Source organism: Theropithecus gelada, chromosome 9, assembly GCF_003255815.1.
Source record: "Theropithecus gelada isolate Dixy chromosome 9, Tgel_1.0, whole genome shotgun sequence".
Classification (NCBI taxonomy): Eukaryota; Metazoa; Chordata; class Mammalia; order Primates; family Cercopithecidae; genus Theropithecus; species Theropithecus gelada.
Window position 1 is genome coordinate 114,074,418 of NC_037677.1, and position 22,812 is coordinate 114,097,229.

General features: G+C 47.1%; 1 long non-coding RNA gene across 1 annotated transcript in view; it reads right to left on the reverse strand.

Moving 5' to 3' along the window:
* Window positions 1-3,880: 3,880 nt before the first annotated feature.
* The window catches only part of LOC112631639, a 53,484-nt gene continuing 34,552 nt past the window's right edge, over window positions 3,881-22,812 (reverse strand). Inside the window, exons 2-4 of the long non-coding RNA XR_003121168.1 lie at window positions 15,168-15,282; window positions 7,267-7,355; window positions 3,881-6,133 (exon numbers count right to left, since the gene is read on the reverse strand). This is a non-coding gene — a long non-coding RNA (uncharacterized LOC112631639). The remainder of the gene's footprint in view (window positions 6,134-7,266; window positions 7,356-15,167; window positions 15,283-22,812) is intronic.

Sequence of the window (22,812 nt, forward strand, 5' to 3'; positions counted from 1 at the left end):
GCTCCTGCTGCCCTGACTGTGGGGTACGGGGTGGCAGTCAGGCCCGTAGGTCACCCACTTTCTCAGGGCCTGACATTTGCCTTTTCTTGCCCTGCCCTTCCAGCTGGATGCAACCACTCCATGACTCCAGTGGAGGATGAGACCCTGGGATCAGTTCCTGCCCTGGCCACAGGCTTTGCTCACCATATGTTCTAGATGATCAGTATTTCTGTAACAACATCTTGCAGAAACAGTTTTAGTTCACCCACGCTGAGGTGGAGGCAGGGAAAATCAGGACTGAGTTGAAAATGCTCCAGGTTTCCTGTGCCTTTTCCATATTCTAAATGGTCAAGATTTCTGCAATAATATCCTGCAGAATTAGGTGATGTGGACAAGAGGGTTTCAGGGTGCATCAGGCAACATTATGTTTGGCTGTATGGGACAGAAAATGCCTGATCATGTAGCTTAAAGAAGATAGAGTTTTATTTTTGTAGATAAACAAAGTTTGGAGGTAAATCTAGACCCCTGAATTAGTCCTACATCATCCATAAGAAGCTACCGCATGGCCCAAGATGGCTGCTCAAATGCCAGCAATTGCATCTGCATTTCAGACAGGAGGAGGAATGTGTGGGGAAAAGAAGGGTACACTTCCCTTTAAGGTCCCTTCATGAAAATCATATATGATTTACTTTTGCCTGTATTTCATTGTCCAGAATTTATCCCAGGGCTGCCTCTAGCTGCAGGAAATCTGGGAAAGGTAGTTTTTATTCTGGGTGGTGATGTGCCAAGCTAAAAACATCAGGGGTTCCATGTTAAAGGAAGAAGAGGGAAATGAAGAATGCTAGACACTTAGCATTTTCTGCCACATATGATCAAACAAATTTGAGAAATACTTGGTTAAACAAAGTGAAATAGGCTTCTTTACTGCAGAATCTCTCAGGCTTTAGTGCGCTCACGGGCATTGCTAATCGGTAAAAGGGGCTGTAGTAGTATGTAGCCTTTCCAAAACATACTACGTTATAGAATTGGTGTGTGTGTGAAGCACTTTATGGAACTGGTGTTCTGCAGAGGATATTCGGGTAACACAGTCCTTGATGAACTACAGAGTTCAAAACTAACCAAGCCAGGCAACACGCTTTCATTTTAGACTAAATGCCATTCCTTCAATCAACCTAGACCACCTACCCTTGATCTGCCAGGCCCTGGCTAAGTGCTGAGAGAAGTTCCTCTGAGGTGGGTCTGAGCTCCATGTGGGGCCTCTTCCTGCTGGCAAAGGCTCCTCATGGAGGCTGCTCCACCAGGCAGGCAGGGAAGGGCCTGTATCCATTCCTGAGGGCTGCCATGATGAAGGACCACAAACTGGGTGCCTTCAAACAAGGGAAATCTGTTCTCCCATGCTTCCGGAGGTCAGAAATCTGGAATCAAGGCGTCAGCAGTGCATGTCCCCTCCGAAGGCTCTAGGGGAGGCTCCTTCTTGCCTCTTCCAGCCCTGGGGGGTTGCTGCCAATCTTGGCGCTCCTTGGTTTGCAGCTGTGTCACTCTGATCTGTGTCTGCATTGTCTCATGGCGTTCTCCCTGTGTACGTGTGTCTCTGTGTCTTTGAATGGCTTTCTCCTCTTTGTGTGTCTGTGTCCAGATTTCTCTTGTCTTATGAGGACACCAGTTCCTGGATTAGGGCCTGACTAAGTCCAGTGTTGCCTCATCTTTCCTTGATTACATCTGCAAAGAGCCTGTTTCCAAATAGCACAGAGGTACCCGAGGTTAGGACTTCAACAGATCTTTTAGGGGAACCCAATGCAACCTAAACAGACAGTTTTCCCTCTTCAGCTCACACCTGAGCCAGCCTGGGGCCATGGAAAAGACCCAGCGCTGACGCTGATCCTGCAGCTCTAACCTCCAGCAAATCGACAAATCCCGCTTATCTCTAATTTATTAGCCTTTGCATGAATCTAATGCCCTTCAGTGCAGAGCCCTACAAACACACACTGTTTTCCTACTGACTCCCAGCCAGATATGTGGTGGGGGAGCTGGGCCAGCTGGCAGAGAGCATCACCCACGGCCAGGGAGGCAGGCAGGGATGTGGCCAAATTTTCTTCCTGGGTGCCTCCTCCTAGCCACAGGTGCTCCTTGGCAACTAGGCAGCAGGGCAAGCTGGCTCTGCAGGCAACCCAGGCCCACCTGGAGCCCATCTCCTGCCCTGGCCCTCCGACCTTCTCATGCGGCTGCATCACGTTGAACAGCTTTGTAAGTGATGGCCTGGGTTGGTAGTGATAGGGGCACTTCGATTCTATTAATTTCAACAACCGTGGCCAGTTTGCTTTCTCTGTGCATCACAAATTCCTACCTGTCCTTCAAGGCTGTATTAGCTCACTAGGGCTATTGTAACAAAGTACTACAAACTGGGTGTTTAAATGACAGAAATGTAATATCTCACAGTTCTGGAGGCTGGAAGTCTGAAATCCAGGTGTCAGCAGGGTTCTTTTTTGTTTGTGGGATGAAGTCTCGCTCTGTTGCCTAGGCTGGCGTGCAATGGCGCGATCTTAGCTCACTGCAACCTCCGCCTCCTGGATTCAAGCGATTCTCTTGCCTCAGCCTCCTGAGTAGCTGGGACTACAGGTGCACGCCACTACACCTGGCTACTTTTTGTATTTTTCTGTAGAGATGAGGTTTCACCATGTTGGCCAGGCTGGTCTCGAACTCCGGACCTCAGGTGATTCACCTGCATTAACCTCCCAAAGTGCTGGGATTACAGGTGTGAGTCACCGTGCCTGGCCTGCTTCTTTTGGAGGTTCCTTCCTTCCTCCTTTTTGCTGGGAGGGAGAATTTGTTTGAGGTCTCTCCCTGGCTCTGGTGCTTTGCTGGCAATCTTTGGCGTTCCTTGGCTTGTAGCTGCATCAGCCCGGTCTCTGTCTTCATCTTCTTGTGTGTCTGTCTTCAAATTTCTGCTTTTTATAAGGACACAAGTTATATCGGATTGGGGTCCACCCTCTTCCACTATGACCTAATCTGAACAAATTACCTCTGCTATGCATCTGCTTCCAAATAAGATCACATTCTTAGGTACTACAGGTTAGGATTTGAACATCTGAATTTTGGGATGGACTCAATTTAGCTCATAACAGAGGCCCATCAGAAATCTCGCCTCCTCCAGGAAGCCTTCTGCACTCAAAATCATGCAATCCCCCTTTCTGGAACTCCCATAGCACATAATGTCTGAGGAACTCAGTGGCCCAGGGCCACTTGGGTATTTATATTCTGTCTCTCTGAGGCTGGACTCAACTCTGGGTTGATGGCATTCCGAGTTTTTGAACACAAGCGCAGCACAGCAGAAGCCTTTTTATCTGATGTTGTTAGGACTGGTAGTTGGGTAGTAAATTGAAAATCCAAAAGGAATGCCAGCAAGCAGCGTGGCTCAGCATGAGGTAGGCGGCAGATTGATGCAAGAGTAGACAGCAAAGGTTAACCACTGTGTTAGTGAAATCGACGTTGGCTAGGAGAGATTCTCCTGCACAAAAAAACAAACAGCAGCCACCAAAGCCCAAGAAGGATGAAATCCGGATGCGAAGTTATCCAACTTCCCACTGAGAGTGGATTTCCTTTTAAAGGAACCATCAAGACTCTGTGCCATTTAAGACTCCTATCTGGTTTGGGTGTCAAGGGAAGTGGCCATACAAGCTGTTTGGGACTCTAAAAGTGGAATGGAGTCCAGGACACAGTGAGGGGCCCCTAGGGAACCTGAATGATTTTGTTTTTGTTTTTTGAGATGGAGTCTTCCTCTGTTGCTCAGGCTGGAGTGCAGTGGCACGATCTTGGCTCACTGCAAACTCCGCCTCCTGGGTTCAAGCGATTCTCCTGCCTCAGCCTCCTGAGTAGCTGGGATTACATGTGTGTGCCACCACGCCTGGCTAATTTTTGTATTTTTAGTAGAGACTGGGTTTCGCCATGTTAGCCAGGCTGGTCTCAAACTTCTGACCTCAGGCGATCTGCCCACCTTGGCCTCCCAAAGTACTGGGATTACAGGTGTGAGCCACTGCACGTGGCTGGGAACCTGAAAGATTCTGGAAAATAAAGTTGTCTTTTGAGAGTTAAACTATAAAACAAGCATAATAGGCCCAAAGCAGGGATTGGCAAAGACTTTGTTTCACCTGTTTCGCAGTGTCAACATACCCCCAAAAGACTGGCCATCAGAAGAGTGTGTGTGTGTGTGTGTGTGCGCGCGCGCGTGGGCGAGTGTGTGTGAATGTATGTATGTGTGTTGTGCATGGCAGTGTATGCATGTGAGTATGAGTGTGAGCATGTCTGTGGGCATGTGGGCTTGGGTAATGTGTATGATCATGTGCATGTGTGTGTGAGTGGGTGTGGATGTGCGGACAGCCAGGGAGGCCAAGGAGAGGGAGAACATACTGCCTTTGCCTAGCAAGGTGTAGCAAAGCCAAGCAGTGTGTCCCTGGCTTTCTGCAGGGGAAAGAGGGGGACACTGGGCCAGAAACTCATGCTCCTGACCTCTGCTGAATCTCTCTCCATTCAGGCGAGATATATGCATGAAGTCATTGCAATGTGACACCTCTGTACTCATCAGATCACCCACGTCATCTAATGCACTCCCATCACATTCCAGACTCACTCAGTGCTGCCATCAGCTCCCAGGAGCTCTCCCTCCAGGGAGGGAATGTGCCCACCAGCAGACACTCAGACGGAGCACGTGGGGACAGAGGCTGACAGCCTGCCTGGCCATTCCTCCTAGTTCCTCTCCTCGGACTAGCTGGTGTCCTTGTGCAAGTTACTTACCCTCTCTGAGGTTCAGTTCCCTCCTCTTTGAAGTGGGTTTAATAATAGTAGCTGCCACATAGGTTGTTGTGAGGATTGATGAGATTACCCATATCATGTGCTTAGCACAATGGCTAATGGACGGCAGGCCTTCCGAAAGTATAAGCTACCATTATAATGATCAATATGATAATAAATCAAAACATCCATATTGCTTTTCATATGTGCTCCAGCAGGCTGACTGGGAGCACAATCTGCTGTCCATCCTGTATCCCCAGAGATGAGCTCAGGGCCTGGTGGACAGCATGTGCTCAGGAAGCGTTTGTTGCAAAAATGAATGAATGATAGTGAGTGGCAAGTCATGTTTCTAGGCCCATAGGTCCAGGGCTGATAGCTTTGCACAGGTGAGCCATTCTATACACTTGCACTTGGTGACTGGGCCACCTTTCCCTGGGAACAGCAGACCCCAGTGAACTCTGGCACATTACTCACTCTTGGAGGGGAGGCAGGAAGGGAAGGAATTTGGAGATGGAGCTCCCTGAGCAGCCACCTGGTCACCAGGCCAGGGCTTGGGTCATTATCACCAAAATTCTCAGGCTGTTAAATTGGGCCATTGATATCTGCTTTTGTTTTATTTTAGTTTGGAGGGAAGCACAAGCATCACTGAGGAAAGTCAGTATCCTCCTATGCCTTGCTACTTATCCTAAGTGTGATCCATGGACCAGCAAAATGGACCTCATCTTGGAGCTTGTTGGAAATGCAGAATTTCAGCCCGACCTACGGAATCAGAATCTACATGTTAACGAGATCCCCAGGGGCTGTGTGTGCATGTCAAAGTGTGAGAGTTTTCTGTCCTAGTGCCACTGCTTTGAGAACTACAGCTTGGTCATCTCTAGAAGAAAATCTAGCATTTGTGAGTTGCCACTTCTCCTGCACTCCAAAATGCACGTCCCAGTTCCTGACCCATTAGAATGAGGTTGTCCAGGGATGTATGGTGCTCTTGCTCCTGGCCATCTCATCTCCCCTCTCCTCTTCTGAAGCTCTTACACTGGTCAGCAACTGGGCCCTTCTTTGCCTTTATGATGAGAAACTTCTCTGCTATTTGCTGATTGAACTGATATTTGTTTTCTTGAAAAGCGTGTTTTAATTCAAGACAGTTGTTGTTAAGGCAAATCTGTCTGCTGTGAGTTTTATCTCCTCTCTGTTGCTTCCTGGTGGTGCCACCCCAGGTCCTGGCATGCATCTTCTGGAGCCCAAGGGGCAAACAACACCCTTAGACTTCCAGACAATCCCCGGCTTCTCCTCCACGTCTTGCCTCATCTCTCCAGCTGTGCAGGGCTGGCACACGGGCATGCCCTGCCTGCATTCTTCCCAGCTCGTACCTGCTCTGGAGAGAAGACAAACATATGTCAATGACAACACATAAAACCCGATGACAGCCCAAGAACTCCTAAATCTTCCAAATTGCCGTCTGCACTTCCTCTCTCTTTATATCCTGGCATGCCTGAGCTGACCCGCCCCCCGGATCCAGTCCCAGCAGCTGTAATCATGTGTTCGTGTCTTCTAGCTGCTTTGGGAAACGCTGGGGCTCCAGGTACCAGCCTCTTCCCGGCTGCACCTCTCCAGAGTTGGAGACAGCTAAGGCCTGAGGGTCCCTGGGAATTGGGAACAGAGGACAGGGCCTAGAGTACCTCCAGACCCAAGTGTCCTTTGACTTTGCACGTGGAAAACCAAGAAATGACTAAATCCAGTGAATTAGCCACAGGAATCCCACTGCAGGAAAAAAGAGAACCCCTAGTTGGAAGAGTTATGGCAAAGAGAGAGCGCCTCCTTCTCCAGCAGCTCCGTGCTAAATACGGAAACGCCAAAGAAGGGTTACAATTTTCCTTGAGCGTCTGGAAATTAGGTTCTGCTCTCGGGCTCAAGTTAAAAACAGTGGTTGGAATTCTGGTGTCAACTTTGCCAGATAAGGGGGGATTGGGGGAGCTCCTTGGTGGTGAAGTGACATCCTGGCTGGCCTCTGTGCCTCAGTATTGGTGAAGGACTTTGGGAAACAAAGGCTCCAGGACAGCCCATTTGCTCATCACAGGTGCAAAGAGGCCAATACTTGGCCTCCAACGTTTTTTAAAACTCTAGAGAAGAATCTTTCACTTTGGCTGGGGAGAAGCAAAGGCATTTAATAACTCGTTTCTTAATGAAGAGTGAATCATTTTTAAAAGCTTTCCGCCTCTTTTACCAACTGACCCTATAATTAGAAAAAGCATTCATTTCCTTTTTACTGCTGGCTCCCTAAAGCGAGATCTAGTGGTCAGGGACTATCAGGAAACAGAAGCACACTCAAATTAGGATGCTTTAAGGAGTCCCTTAAAAAAAAATGTGTATCCTGCCCACACCTGCCTTGACTAAGGTGTGGGCAGGGTATAGGGAAACTGAAAGGGCTGGTGCGATATCCTGGAGCTGGGATCTCAGTGCAGGGCTCTTACCACCCCTGGGCCTAAAGTGCCGACAGGAGAGAGTTACCGAGTCTGGAAGGAGACAGTCAAGCGGAGAGGTGGCATTGACAGGAGCTGGGATCTTCAGCTGAGGCATGCAGCCAGCCTGAGATGACCCTGTGAGAACAGAGACAGAGGAATAAATATGCCAACTTCACTGACCGACTTCCTTCTAGTCTATCAGAGACCCCATTGACCAGACCCAGCCCAGAGCCAGAGCGGGAGCAGTCTATTACTATAGGACAGACAGGTCAGTCTCGTGGGGTAGAGAGCAGCGTGGAGAGGGGCAAAGGGTGGATCTGGAGAGGCTGAGAGGAGTCACCTGGGACCAGAGCTGCTCTTACATTCCCTCTGCACCCCGCCTGATGCATTCCTTCTTAAAACTGCTGCCATGCAAGCATCTTGTCATTTTGCTCTGGAGCACCCGTTTGTGGTTTTCATTATTATATATTGCCTGGATCTGTCTTCTGCCAAGCCAGTTTGTAAGCCCTTAGAGACAGAGATTGCATCTCTCTTGGATTTACCCACTGCCCTGGGGTACATATGTTCCAAGTCTCCTTTGGCTTTTTACATGGAAAACCAACCAAGAAATGAATAAATCCAGTGAATTAGCCACAGGAATCCCATGGCAGGACAAAAGAGAATTCTCAGTTGGGAGAGTTGTGGCAAAGAGAGAGTACCTCCTTCCCAAGCAGCACAACGTATATACAAAACATATGGACAAGTGCGTGTGTGTGTGCTTGCGCATCAGCGAGGAGAGGGCAGGTGACGTTGCAGGTAACAACCACCTGATCTCAGCAGCATTATACAATAAATATTTTCTTTTGTTCACATTACCTGTCCACTGCAGGTCAACATGGAGTGGTGTGCGTGTCATAGTTAGTTTGGGACCCCCGATGGTGTCTTCTCAACACACACATCCCCAATTACAACAGAAGACAGAGTATGGAGTGAATTACTCACTGGCCCAATGTGTCCCTTCTGTACACATTTCACGGGCCAAAGTGGGCTTGTGGCCATGCCTAACTGTCACAGTCAGGGAAGGAGAAGCCTCACACGCTCAGAAAGCAGGGAACTAGAGACATTTGGTGAGCAGTCTCCCAAAGTGGCTGAGGTTGGTCTCTACCAGGGGTCCATGGAGGAATGAATAATTTTGAATTAAATGGAACAGTGGGTGTCAATACAAATTAAATGAATAAAAAAATCTATGCCTTTTGACATAGGAATTCAGATCAGTCAACTCAGCAACAGAAAAAAATTAGCCAATCAAGTGTCCAGGAATTATAGAAATCAAATGATTTGTAAGACACAGACTAGTTTATATTACAAGACCCCATTTCTGGCTGGTTTCAGCATAGCCTATGTTGTTTGACATGAATTGTGCCTGGGATGTGGATTCTTCATTGGGGGAGAATCAAATTCTCCCCCAATTTGATTATGTTATTGTTTTCCAGATTCTCATGTCCTTGGCTATTCTTTAAGATTCGGACAGACTGATAAAGATCTGCTCACTGATCCTGATGCCCTCTGTGGCTCAGCTCCAAAGAGGACATAGCTGCTGCCACATCCACTTCCCTGCCTTTTGTGGGACATCCCCATTCATGGCATTCTGCACTACCCCCAGGCATCGGTTCATAAAATTGCCTTATCCTGAGCCCTCCAAAATCCCTGGACCTTGCAGGAAATCACCTCACCTCAAAAGCAGAAAAGGGTGAAAAAACATTTTCAGATCTGGGCAATCACTTTGTTGAAAAAATTGAAACCAAGTTTTCAGGAGTATTTTCAAAAGTGGAAAAGCATGTTCACTCATCTTTAGAAACTGTCTATACCTAAAAACTGTTTAGGTAGTGATGCAGGTTGGTTGAGTTATCATCAAATTGTCTCAGCCACTTGGCTTCCCAAAGAAATTGCCTTGAAAAGTCATGAAGAGACTGAGACTAAAGATGTAAGAGATGGCAATATTTTTTTTTAAAAAACAAACAAGACCAAAAAACTACGATCTCTCTTCTCTGTTCCCTCCTATTTTTAAGTAATCTTTTGCCCATCATGAACCCTGAAAACAAATGCTAATACTGCTTCTCAGAGTAAATTGTCAGAGTAATTTTGATGGCTGGACTTAGGCAGATGGACGTTTTATTTACAATGCCAAGCCAGATATCCTGGGATAAACACTAATTCATGAGATCTCTAAGGACTTTTGTGTGCCTAGAGGAGAAACATGAAAATGATCTTGTGACTGAAAAGGTGCATGATCTCATTGAGAAAGTTATTGTCGCAGTAATCTTACAAGCCTACAAAAGTTGGGTGACTAGCAAGGTCCTTCCCTGTCTTCTGAGGGGTCTGGGTCAATTCAGCTCTGGGACCTTCTTAAGGGCCCTTTGAGGTCCTGTCATCTTCAGTATTTTTTAGCAACTCACATTCTGATATGACCTGCCAGGGAGAGGGTGAAAACAATCAGCAATGGCAACTTCCACTGTTATAATTCCTTTTCCTGATGGTAAAAGCAGGACATGCTCATTGCAGAGAATTTGGAAAATATAAAATAAAAAGAAAATAAAAGGTAACCATATTTTCCCACCCACTTATAATCACCATCAACTTTCTGATGACCTCCTCTTCCTTTTTAAGCTTCAGTTTTTCGTGTTTTGATTTTTAAATTATTTCAATCATTCATTCATCCTTATTTATTGAGAGCATACTATTGTTCTGTTCCCATCATCAGTGATGTAGCGGTAGAATAAATAATGTCCTGTTCTCATGGAAATGAAATAATATCAGAGACAGTTACTAAAATTCAGAGGGCAGAAAGACCATGGGAAAATCTTCAAACACTTGGAAGTTAAATGGCATACTTCTAAATAATTCATGGGTCAAAGAAGGAGTCTCAAAGGGAATTAAAAACACATAGAACTCTGAGATGCAGCTAAAGCAGTGCTGAGAGGAAAATTTATAACACTAGATGCTAACATTAGAAGAGGAAACATCTGAAATCAATAATCGAAGTTCTCACTTCATAAAACTAGAAAAATAAGAAGAAAATTACACCCAAAGCAAGCAGAAGAAAGGAAATAAAAATAGGAGCAGAAATAAATTGAAAATAGGAAAATAATAGAGAAAAATCAATAAAACAAAAAGATTGTTCTTCAAAAAAACCAATAAAATTGATACATCTCTAGAAAGACTGACAAAAATAAAAAGAGAGAAGACATATTACCACAATCTCAGAGTTGAGACAGAGGATATCACTACAAATCCTGTAGTTGCTAAAAATATGATGAGCAGATGCTTTGAACAACTTTATGCTCATAAATTCAACAACTTAAAAGGAATGAACCAATTCTGTAAATACTGCAACCTATCAAAACCCAACCCAGATGAAACAGACAATCTGAATAGCTCAAAAACTATGAAAGAAATGGACTTTGTAATTTAAAAAGCTTCAGAGATGGTTTTTCTGGAGAATTCTTAAAAAAAAAAAAAAAAAACAGGAATTTTACACCATGTTATTCAGAAACTAGAAGAGAAGGGAATACTTCCCAATTCATTTTATGAAGCTGGTTTAACCTTGATTCCAAAGCCAGATAAAGATTTTACAAGAAAAGAAAATCACAGACCAGCATCTCTCATGAACTTAGATGCAAAAATCCTCAACAAAATATTAGCAAATCAAATCCAGACAGGAATACACATACCTTAGGGAGGTAGGGGTGACTTAACAAAATGAGCTAAGACTTCACATTTAGACAGACTTAGTTTCAATTATCAGCTTCCCATGTGATACAATAACTCAACCTCAGTTTACCTATCTGTAATACAGGGGCAAAACACATATTTTAGGATTGGTTCATGTATCTAGTAAATGAAATTATATGTCAAAAAAAAAAAAAGTCAATGGAAGTTATATTATTTTGTCATATTTCTTTTTTTTTTTCTTTTTTTTTTGATAGAGATAGGGTTTTACCATGTTGGCCAGGCTGGTATCGAACTCCTAAGCTCAAGTGATCCACCTGCCTTGGCCTTCCAAAGGGGATTACAGGTGTGAGCCAACACGCCCACCAGGTTTTCTTTTATGGAGGAACTAAATGTTACAGCAGTAGCTGGTATTTTGTTATGGCAGACCAAGCTGACTAATACAGTCATGGCCCTTAAACGTGGCCCACGAGACCCTGCACCTTCTGGCCTCCCCTCTTTCTGATCGCTACCGTGACCTTTCTTCTGTGGCCCACTCTCTCCAGCACCACAGGCTTCCTTGGTATTCTCTGAATGACACGAGCACATTCCTACCCCAGGGCCTTTGCACTCTCATCTCCCCAGACAGCCTCACTCTTCCTCCACGGAAATTTCCCTCATTTCCTTCAAGCTTTTGTTCAAAAAGCTTCAGCCTTCTCAATGAGGCTGACCCTGAAAACTCTTTACAACTCACCTTCCTCCATTGAGCACTTCAACCCCCCTTACACGTTCTACTTAAAAAAAAAAATCTTCCCACATATTGATCACTTCCTAACATATGGTATCATGTATTTGTGATATTGTCTATTGCCTGTCACCCTCTGAAAAATGACAAGCTCCAGAAAATCAGGTATACGGGTCTCTGTTTTGTTCACTGAATCATTCCAAGTGCCTAGGACTCTGGCTGACACATAGTTCCTGCTCCAGAAAACCTGTTGGCTGAGTGAATGAACCTCTTCCCCCAGCGAGCGAGCCTGTCGGCCGAGGAGACCACGCCATACCAGGATTTCCCAGCAGGTGGCAGCCGACGCACGCCAGAGACGGCTGGGCGCCCACACTTTGAACTCAAGGTTCTTCCAATTAAGTGCAAAATAAGGAGCCAGGAGAGTCATCAAGTTTGGCTTACTCCCGACGCAGACTTGCACTGGAGGTTGTGTGGAGGGGTTGAGCCAGTGAGTTGATAAAGCCTTTATCTAATACAGGAGGCTGTTTACCCACAATTCAGGGGTAAAAAAATGTAAACAGCTGTTGAGATGAAAGAAAGTCAGAGTCCTCCCACGGTGGGGAAAAGGGGCAGAAGAAAGCCTGTGGCCACGGATTGGCATCACTCCTGTAGATGGAAAAGTGACATTGGACAACTACTCAGGGAAAAAGGTGAGCCCCTAACACACCGCCGGTGCCGTGGACATTTCTAGTCTTATTATTATTATTATTTTTTGAGACGGAGTTTTGCTCCTGTTGCCCAGGCTGGAGTGCAGCGGTGTGATCTCGGCTCATGCAACCTCCGCCTCCCGGGTTCAAGGGATTCTCCTGACTCTGCCTCCCGAGTAGTTGGAATTATAGGCGCCCGCCACCATGCCCAGCTAATTTTTTTGTATTTTTAGTAGAGAGGGGGTTTCACCAGGTTGGCCAGGCTCGTCTCAAACTCCTGACCTCAGGTGATCCACCCGCCTTGGCCTCCCAAAGTGCTGGGATTACAGGCGTGAGCCACCACACCTGGCCTAATCTTACTGTTAACACACCAGAAGATGCTTTGTTATGAAACCTTGAATCTCCCTGTGGGCCTCTGCCAAGCTGCCCTCCTCCCAGGTGCTTCTGTTATCCATCCAGTCATGGAATTGAGTTGCAGTAGTAAGGAACCCTTTGAAAGCCAAGTGCAAGGTGAACCTGCCTTCCAGCAAATTCAGCATTTGAGTGTATCCGTTTAGTGGGAGGCTCCCAGGCAGAAACTGCATGATAATCTGAGTCTACAAGCCCAGAAAAAATCCATGTCAGCTGATCAACCTAGTAACTATCACAGTGATTACAAGAGCTAGCATCCATTGAGCGCTGCCTGTGTACCAGGCATGTGCTGGAGATGTTTACCTGCACTATCTTATTCATTGTCAGTGCCAACCTCTGAAGTTCACCCTCTTCTCATCCCCAACTCACAGATGACACGAGAGAGGTTGTCACTAGCCCACGGACCCAGTTTGGTGCTTCGGATTTCACCCTCACCCCTGCAGGGGAGGAATCCGCTGAGATGTACCAAGGTGTCCTGATAGACCTCAGAGAACATCTACTCCACCACTCAGTGTTGACAGATGGGTAAGCTGAGGCCCAAAGAGGGGAAGGGACTGGCTAAGTTTACACAGAAGCCTGCCCAGTCCCTGTGCAGGAAGAGCAACCCAGTGCCTTTAACATTCCCAACCAATGTCAGGAGGTCAAGCACAGGCCTTTATTATTTATTTGTTTGCTTGTTTATTTAGAGACCGGGCTGGAGTGCAGTGATGTGACCATAGTTCACTGCAGCCTCGAACTCTTGAACTCAAGCAATCCTTCCTCCTCAGCACTCCCCATCCCCAGTAGCTGGAACTACCGGCACATGCGTCATCATGTTGTATTGCTATGTTGCACAGGCTGATCTCGAACTCCTGAGCTCAAGTGATCTTCTCACCTCGACCTCCCAAAGTGCTGGGATTACAGGTGTGAGTCACCGTGCCCGGCCAATCGCAAGCTTTTAGTTTGCTTTCCTCAGATTCCACATTTGCTTCAGTCCTTGCTGGCACTGAACACTTTTGCATAAGAGCTTGTGAAAATAACACCACCTCTCTTATTTTAGGAGTTTTATCAACTAGTAGACTGTCCAGCTGGAATCACTGGCCTCTCATAATGTGAATTCTGGCTTCTGTGGCTATTAGCTGGTGACTTTGGTCAAGCCACTCAACTCTGAGCTGGTTTGTTCATTGGTAAAATGGGGGTAGCAATATATATTCATGAAAGGCTAGATTCTAAACTAGTGCTGCCCCGTACAAATGTAATGATAGCCACATATGTAATTTTAAATTTTCTAATAGCCACATCAAAAAAAAAAAAAAAAAAAAGTAAAGGGGGAACCAAAGCACACACCATGATTAATGTTCATAAATTGTTTCATTGAATGCAGTAGCTTCCAAATACCATCATTTCAACGTCTAGTCAATATCCAATTGTTAATGCGATACTTCGTTTCATTTTCACATGAAGTCTTCAAGATGGGGTGTGTGTTTTGCACTTACAGCACATCTCAATTTGGACTGGTCACGTGGCAAGGGGCTGCTGTGTGGGACAGGACTGTTTTCCCCCTCCATAGCATTTTGAGCACATGGCTCTGCGCTTTAGGAGGATCTTTGTATCTACACCTTGTCTGTAGATGGTCATCATTTGGGACCCTAACAGAACAGAGATGGCCGCCTTCCTGGCCTAACAAGTCCCCAGTACTCCCCTGTCGTCAGCAGGCCTCTGGGCTGTCTTTGAAAACCTTCCCTTCCGAGATAGGTTTCCTCCAACACCACAAACAGGTCTTTCCCATTCTCTGCAAATGTTCATGTCCATTTTGTCCTCGATGTGGTGGAAGTGTTCTTAAAAACTGCACAGCAGACTAAGATACATTAAGAGAGAGGACTGCAGAGGATGGTGGGGTGATGCGGGAGGTGGAGGGATCACATCCTCCCTCGGGATGGGCTTGGTATCGTGGCACCCTGGGGCTCAGGGATCTGGTCTGTGGAATGTTGTCTTTGCTTGCCAGCTTAGAGCCCCACCTCGCCGCGCCCAGCTCAACTCTCTGGCCTCAACGGAAGCACCCTCATTACAGGAGTGCCCCACCTCCGTGACCGCGACTTATATTTGATAATAAGCAGGTAGAAGGGGTGCAATTGTGCATGGGCCGTGCTCAGAGAAACATGAAAAGGCTCAAGCCACGCTTCACCCTCAGGGGCCTGGGCTGGGAGATGGCAGCCAGCGTCTGCTTGGGTTCTCCTGACAGCAGTGGTCACTGTGGCTCGTGGAGAGTGACAAATGCAGGTGGGGTAGCTCAGACACAGGGCTCTAGGCTCTCTAGCGGGTCCAGGGGTGGTAGAGACCCCTCTAACTCTCCCCTCACTCCAGCTCCCAGACAGTTCCTTCCTTTTTATTTTTTCTGGAAGGCAGAGGTTGAGGGCCAGAGCTCTGCATTCAGCCTACCTGGGTTCACATTCCAGCTCTGCCACGTCCTGTGTGGCTTTGGTGAGTGATCCAACCTCTCTCTGCATTGGTGTCTTCCTCTATGAGTGGGGTGGTAACTCCTTCTTGGGGTTTTCTGAGGAATAAATGAGGCAATAAACAGGAGACTCAGCATCAGACCAGTGTACCATGATTATATTTTACAGGGAGAGACATGGTTTCTAGTACTTTGGCTTGTCCAGAATAGAGGCATCTTATTTTCCCCAATCAATTAATTTTATAGTTAAAAAATACAATATTAATAAAATCTATGCTGACAGAGAACAATCTCTGAGATGTACTCTGAAGTGAAAAAAGCAAAGTGTATAATATAGGCCAACATGGAACATAGACACGTGGCCTGTGTTTGGGATGGCACAAAAGTTACTGGTAATGGGTGACTGGGGAGGGGAGCCGGAGACAGCAGTGCGAGAGAGCTTGACTTTTCATTCTCTAGCCCCTTGTAATATTCCCATTTTACCAGGAGTATGTATTCCTGCTTTTTTTTTTCATTGTGAACATGAATTATTTTTTTCAATTAAAAAAAAAACTAATTCAAATATCCCCCCCACCCCCACCAATGATAAATGATCATTGTAAAAAATTTCCCAGTTCTGAAGAGAGAGCCTGAAAATGCTGTACCATTTCATTGCTGGGTGTTAGAGGATCCAGGGTCCCTGCCTGGGAAGATGGTTTGCTCCGAAATTCATTTTCCATGTATCACCATTTAAGCATCTGTCGGGGTTTAACTGGGGTAAAAGGAAAGCAGCTACTCAGGCATGTAACACGTATACACCCAGCAAACACAGCGCTTCCCTCTCACACATGCACGCACGCATGCACACACACACTTACACAACCTAAGGACTACACATGCACCCCTCACCAACCAAACCACTTCATACCCACATACTAACAAATGAGCCACTTCACCTATCCGCATCCAACCCCAAAAGCCCTTTACACCCACAAACACACAATGCCCACCCCGACAACCAAGCACTCCACACACCACAACAGCCTTTACACACATGCACCCAATGACCAAAGTACTTCACACATGCAACCCAGAGATCAGAAGCGCTTCACGCATCTGCCCAATAAGCAAAGTACTTAATATACACACGCACAGAGCTTTACACACATACGCACCCCAACCAAAGGGTCCACACACACACTCACATGCCCCAACGCCCAAAGCACTTCACACACACACCCACATGCACACCCAAACAGCTTTACTCCTTCAACCAACGTGCATCATACACAGTCCCCAACAACCAAAATATTTTACCCCCATGTACCCCAACAGCCAATGCTCTCCATACAGACCCCCCTTCAAAAGCCCAAAGCGCTTCAATTGGTTCAATGCAGAGGTAGATACTTGAACACCAAGACATTAGACTGCGACTTTCTTTTCAGATTACTGAGCAGAAAAAGATTGGAGGAGGGAGGGGGCGAGAATGGCGGGAGAGAGCAATTACACCCAAATCTTTTCTCTGTTGATTAGGGATTCCTTCTCTAGCCTGCTTTGGCTCCAGCTAAATCTTTTTCTAATGAGATGTGGCTTATCCAGATCAAGGCCCTGAGAAAAAAGTTGCAATTAACTTTAAGAAGAAAAAGAGTGAGTGAGAAAAGGAAGGAAGAGTGGAGGGGGCGGCCAGGGGTAGGGGGTGGGGGCAGGGCCAGGGGCCTGGACGGTCAGGCTGGGAGGAGCCCAGGGGCTGGAGCAGGCTCCCAGCAGGTGGAGGGGCGCAGGCCCCGGCTGTGCTTCTGGAGTTTAGGGAACGGCCCTGTGATGCCTCTGCCAGCCTGGGTCAGGCCTCGTGGCCACTTCAGGCTCAAATCAAGGTGCAGGAATGGTGAGTGCCCTCGGGTTTTGGCTTTCCCGGCTCTGCACCCCAATCCCTGGCAGCGGCCTCTCTCCTTTCTGTCTGCCTACCCTCTGGAGGACATGGGCCCTCCTCTGTCCACCCAGAACCTCGGGTGGTGTCTGGTCAGCACTGACTCTGCTCTTGGGAGCTGGTGGGTTCAGCAGTCCTCCGGCGGCTGGGAGCCATGGGGAGCTGGTGGGTCCAGCAGTCCTCTGGCGGCCGGGAGCCATGGGGAGCTGGTGGGTCCAGCAGTCCTCCGGCGGCCGGGAGCCATGGGGAGCTGGTGGGTCCAGCAGTCCTCCGGCGGCCGGGAGCCATGGGGAGCTGGGTCCAGCAGTCTTCCGGCGGCCAGGAGCCATGGGTTTGGCATGGGCCTCAGCACTGATGGCTGCCGCCGAGGTCCCCCCGACTTGCCTCACTCTTTCCATCTGGGAGTGAGGTCTTGAGTTATTTTAATGTGAGTCACTTAGAAGGGTGGACAGGGCCTAGGACTGAAGGAGACACTTCATATTGAGATGCTAAAAACACCTCACGATCCTAGAACTCACACAGATTGACCTTTCTGTGTTTCTCTCTGGATAAAATCAAGCTAGACCCAGTCACAGCTGACGAATAGTCACTTCCTCTCGCTGATGCTCAGTTTCGTCACCTGTTAAGAAAACGAAAGAAGTGGGGCAGTGGATCTCCAGAGCCTCTGCCAATCCTGACACCCCCAGATCCAGCAGAAGGCACAGATGCAGACTCCACGTGTCCTGATTTGAGTACTCACGGCTCCCTCCCTGATTCCCAAGCTCTGCTCAGCACATTCGCGGGACACTTACACCTTCCTGAAAGTTGTTTTCCGTGCAGAGATTGGTTTTTGCCCTATTTGGCAAGAAATATCCAGCAATGCCTGAAGGCAGCTTTCACAAATCTTGAGGTCTGTAACCTGGCGCTTGTGGTGGGGTCTCGGCTAATAACTGGACATCTGTATGCCAGCCGAGCTGGGGAGCCCGAGCCTGGATTGGATGGAGTTAGGATGGGTGGGGTGGATGGGGGCGCAGGAGTGGGCTGCAGTCTCCTTTCTCTTTGGTCACACACAGCCAGGTATGCGGAAGGGGTCTGGGCAGATTATTTAAAGCTGAAGTCCTTTACTTTCCTACCCACAGCATTTCCTTTTCCCGTTCTGTGCATCTCCCTGTGCAAATTAAAAGGGATTTTGATAGCACGCTGGTGACTCCATGGGATAAAGTGAATCTGGGTCTCTGCAACTTGCTTGACTTCCAAAGAAGCGGGGCCCTTGCATGTTGGTGGCCACCCACACACACGGGCTTCCTCCATGGGATGTCTGGGTGACCCCTTGCCAAATAAGCCCCCCCCGGGCCTGGGCACAGATGAGCTGGGCCCGTCTTTCCTGTGTCTAAGTTCTAGAGAGGTCACACAAGTCCCCACCTCCAAGCCCCAAGAATTTCCTTCAAGCCTGGTTCCCGGGTCCCCAGCCAGCCCTCCCTTCTGTCCCTGCCCTCCACAGTGTTGGTTGCTGGAGACAATCTGGGCTTTCTCCTGTGTCTCTCTGGCTGTCGCCAATGTAATAAGCATATGTGCTAGAAATCCTAGCTGCAGTGCTAAGTTAGAAATTCTTCTTAAACATATAGCAAGGTCAGATGAAGGGGAAAAAAATAGAAAACAAAACACAAAACCCTGAAGCAGAAATTGGACACAGGAGGGCAGATGTAGACTGAACAGGAAGTGCTGGCCTGAGGCTAAATGAAACAGCTGTCACCATTGTTCTGGACTGAAAACTGCCTTTGCAAACTCCATGCGGTCCAGGCTCAGAAAGCAGATGTTAATAATTACAGCACATGAAACGAAGGGCACAGGATTAGGCAAGTGACGAAAAAGAAATGGTACCAGTAGATTTATAACTCGCCTAGGCAAATCTGCTTGCTGGTGTGGGGGGTGGGCTGGGCGGCTTCCCTGCAGAGGCCCCTCCTCAACCCCCTTCCTAGTTTGGCATTTTGGCTTCCGGGATGATCTCAGAATTTGGGGATTGTTTTATGGTGGGGGGCCATGGAGACCCATTCAAGCTGCCTTTCCAGGGACCCCATGACTCCAGGGCCATAGACGGTTGCCTCTGACCTACAGGAAAAAGGATAAAATCTCTAATGCTCAGCCCAGGTACAAAAAGGGTATCTGTGGGCAGAAAATCATTGGATGGGTTGCTGCAAGCCGGGACTCATGCGCACACAAAGCTGGGCAGCCATTCTTGGAGCTCTTGTTTTTACCAAAGGGTTCACGTCTAAAATCCAGGAGCTCAAGTTCTTTACAGCTGAAATTGATTCACACTTTAAAATCAGCCAGACCCTAGCGCCTTGGCAAGGGAGCTCAAGGAGGATGTTGGGACACTTAAATAAAGTCAGCAAGGCGAGTTTCTTGGGCTAATTGCATAAGTAGAAAAGGCAGAGTCTTCACATGTTTTCTGAACATTCCTCAGTGCTTTTCCATGTGAGCCAGAATTGTAAAAATACAAAACAAAACAACACACTCGCATCCACAAAAATTCCTCCCATCCCACCACCCCCTAGAAAGGACGTCTCTAGGAAAGGTTAGGAAGAAGGTAAAGCATGTGTTTGGCATCTTTATGCCTGATATGGAAACCATATGCTTAAATACACTAGCAAACATACTTAATATAACACTCTCTTTTATTAAATGTGGTTTTATAAACGCTCTCCCCAGCCAGGGCACCTTCCCCATGCTGGAGGCTGGAACTTGGCAAAATAATCTTCCCGCTGTTACATCTATTGATACACATTTTTTGAAAATGAGTCTCGGACCCTTGGAAAATAGACTGGTTCTGATTATTATTGCAAGAAGGAAGGGGCACACGAGGGCATCTTTTTTCCTCTGATAAATTAAAAGAACTGTAACGGGTGCTTTCTGCAACCTGTAAAAGGGCAGAGCCATCTGTGATTCATTTAGCAGCTCCTTATAGAAGATTTATTTGATTAATTCGGTCAGAAGAGAGAGAATATGGATTTTCCCCTTCTCTGAAAGGCACATATACACTCACACATGCACACATGCACCCACCCATGGGTAGACATCTCAGGAATGAAAAATGACTAATCGTGTTATTGGAACTGGCGAACGCGGGGCCTCAGTGGTGAGATAGCAAGCTCCCGCCCTGCCAATGGGAGGGCCAATTACAGAAGAGATTTAATATCCTCAGGCCCAATGCCATCAAAGAGTGAGCCCAGAGGACAATACCATGAACTACTGGATCGCTTTGCTTAGGCATTGATTACTGGGTGCCAGGCACTGTGTTGAGCATTTTGAATGCATTATCTCATTACATCATCACAAGGACCCTTGCGGGAGGTACTGTCGCCATCACCACTTTATAGACTGGGAGATGGCCCCATTCCCGGCAGGCCTCAGCTCAAAATTCTTTTCACTTTTTCCAGTGGAATTTTGCTTTCTCAGTCCTCCGTGCCTACAGCAGACAGATGGAGGCCACGCCTTACATTTATCTAGTGGTGGGTAACCTTGGAAGGGGTTATCCGCATTGGCTGTGCTTTATCCCTATAGGTTTCAGTTCAGTGTTGATTAGAGAAACACTCTCCTTTAGGCTTATCTCTAGTCTCAAGGAGAGCTCTGGCCTCCTCTGGCCTTTGTTGCCTCTAACTTAGGTGACCCAACCCTATAAGCAATCATCTCTAGACCACTGTCAATTCCTGGTTGGGGGAGGTGGTAACAGCCCCTTAGAGAGGTCCTTGCAAAGGGCAAAGAAAACAGTACAGGTGAAAGGAATCATAAAAGCACACAAGATCTGACCCAAAGAAGATTTTGGATGTCAATGTCAGGAGTGGCAAATATATGGTAAGTAAATGTGTCACTGCTGTCTTTCCCTTGCTCACAGCAGACATTGCTAATTGATCCCAGGTCTGTCTTCTACTAAGCCTCAAAATCCTCAATACAGAACTCCAGTCAGCCTCTACCAATAGATCAGAATTAGCAAAAATAGTTGAAAGCTGTTTGCAGTCCCTTTCAGTTGAATGTTTCATTTTGTGGAGGGAGAAACAGGGGCCCAGAAAGAAGTCAGCTACAAAAGCAGTCAGAGAAGGTCAGTTCTCAGCCTCAGATCTCTGACTTTCTCTGCCCAGTGTTTTCAGCATCCACACCAGTGGGGCCAGTCCAAGCCAGGGTGCAGTGGGTCAGAAGCCTCTGTATTTTGCTGGGTCTCTGCTGTCACCCCCTCCCTGCAATAGAACGTCACTGAAGCTGCTCTGCAGACAGGATAAAAGGCATCCTTTTGAAGGCTGCAGAAGATTGAAATCTTTGTGACTTTAAAATAATTAACCCCAAACCAAGATGGAGTGGGGCAGCCTGAGCCCATCATCTGTTACAATCCAGGGTCTAAGATTCTAGAAAGAAGTAGAAGTTTTCATTTTGGAAATACTGGCATCAGTAGACGCTCCTCATTCTCTCACTGGCTGGACCACAGGAAATGCCTAGATCAAAGGCAACCAGGACTCAATAGGCTTAAGGTATTGAGGGCTTGTCTCGGCTGCGGGGCTGTCACCCCGGCCCTCAGACTTTTCAGCTGGGCGGAATTTCTCTGTGGAAAGAATAACAGGATTTTGTGAAAGGAAGAAGGAGGCTTCAAGTTCAGAAGTTCCCTCCAGAGCTCTTTCCTGTTGCTCCCTTGCTAGGACCTAATCTTCAATGTTTCTCAGCCCGACATGGCTCAAGGGGGATTTTGTGGCTCACTACTTAGTTCTGTTGAATATCTGATTGGTGGAGACAAGCTTTTCCATAGAAGAATAAGACTGAGTACCAGGACTTAGGTTCAGAGAATCAGAGGGTGAGTCTGAAATCCAACATATTTGGAAGGGAGGCAGTCATGGCACATTCAGTATGAAGAGCGTTTTCACTATCCCATTGGCAGGGTTGCCTGTGGGGTCTTTAGGGAACCTGCTTAAAGAATAGACAAGAATTGTGTGCAACTTGCCTCTCAGCTCTTGGGTTGATCCTGGTACTTCTGCTATTTTGAAAACACTTTGTTTAAACCTGCCTTCTACAATCCTGTGTATACTACGAATTTCCATTATCTAAGAAGAAAATTTTGCTAACTGAATCAAACTCTAGCCCAGCCTAACTTCTTGAAAAGATCACAAATATTGAACTAGTGAGGTCCCAAATACTGAGGATTTTACGGGCCCAAATACCGCCCCTTGAGGGGGTTTGTTGACCAACATCATTTGTTGAAAGAAGATGCTTGTATTACAGAAGTGGTTTTCCAGAATATTCCTGACTGGGTGACAGTTCAGAGAAGGAGCGAAGTTGGGGGGCAGGTAATGAAAAGAGAAGGTCCTCTGTGTACCTTTTTCTTTTTTTTTTTTTTTTGAGACGTAGTCTCACTCTGTCGCCCAGGCTGGAGTTCAGTGGCGCGATCTTGGCTCACTGCAAGCTCCGCCTCCCGGGTTCAAGTGATTCTCCTGCCTCAGCCTCCTGAGTAGCTGGGGATTACAGGCACCCATCACCACAACTGGCTTTTTTTTTTTTTTTTGTATTTTTAGCAGAGACATGTTTTTGCTATGTTGGCCAGGCTGGTCTCGAACTCCTGACCTCGGATCATCCACCTGCCTCAACCTCCCAAAGTGCTGGGATTACAGGTGGTAGCCACCATGCCTCGTCCCTCCCTGTGCCATTTCTGATTCCACTTATGGATAAACAAGCAGGCTGAGGTGGGTATGCATTACCCTTAAGAC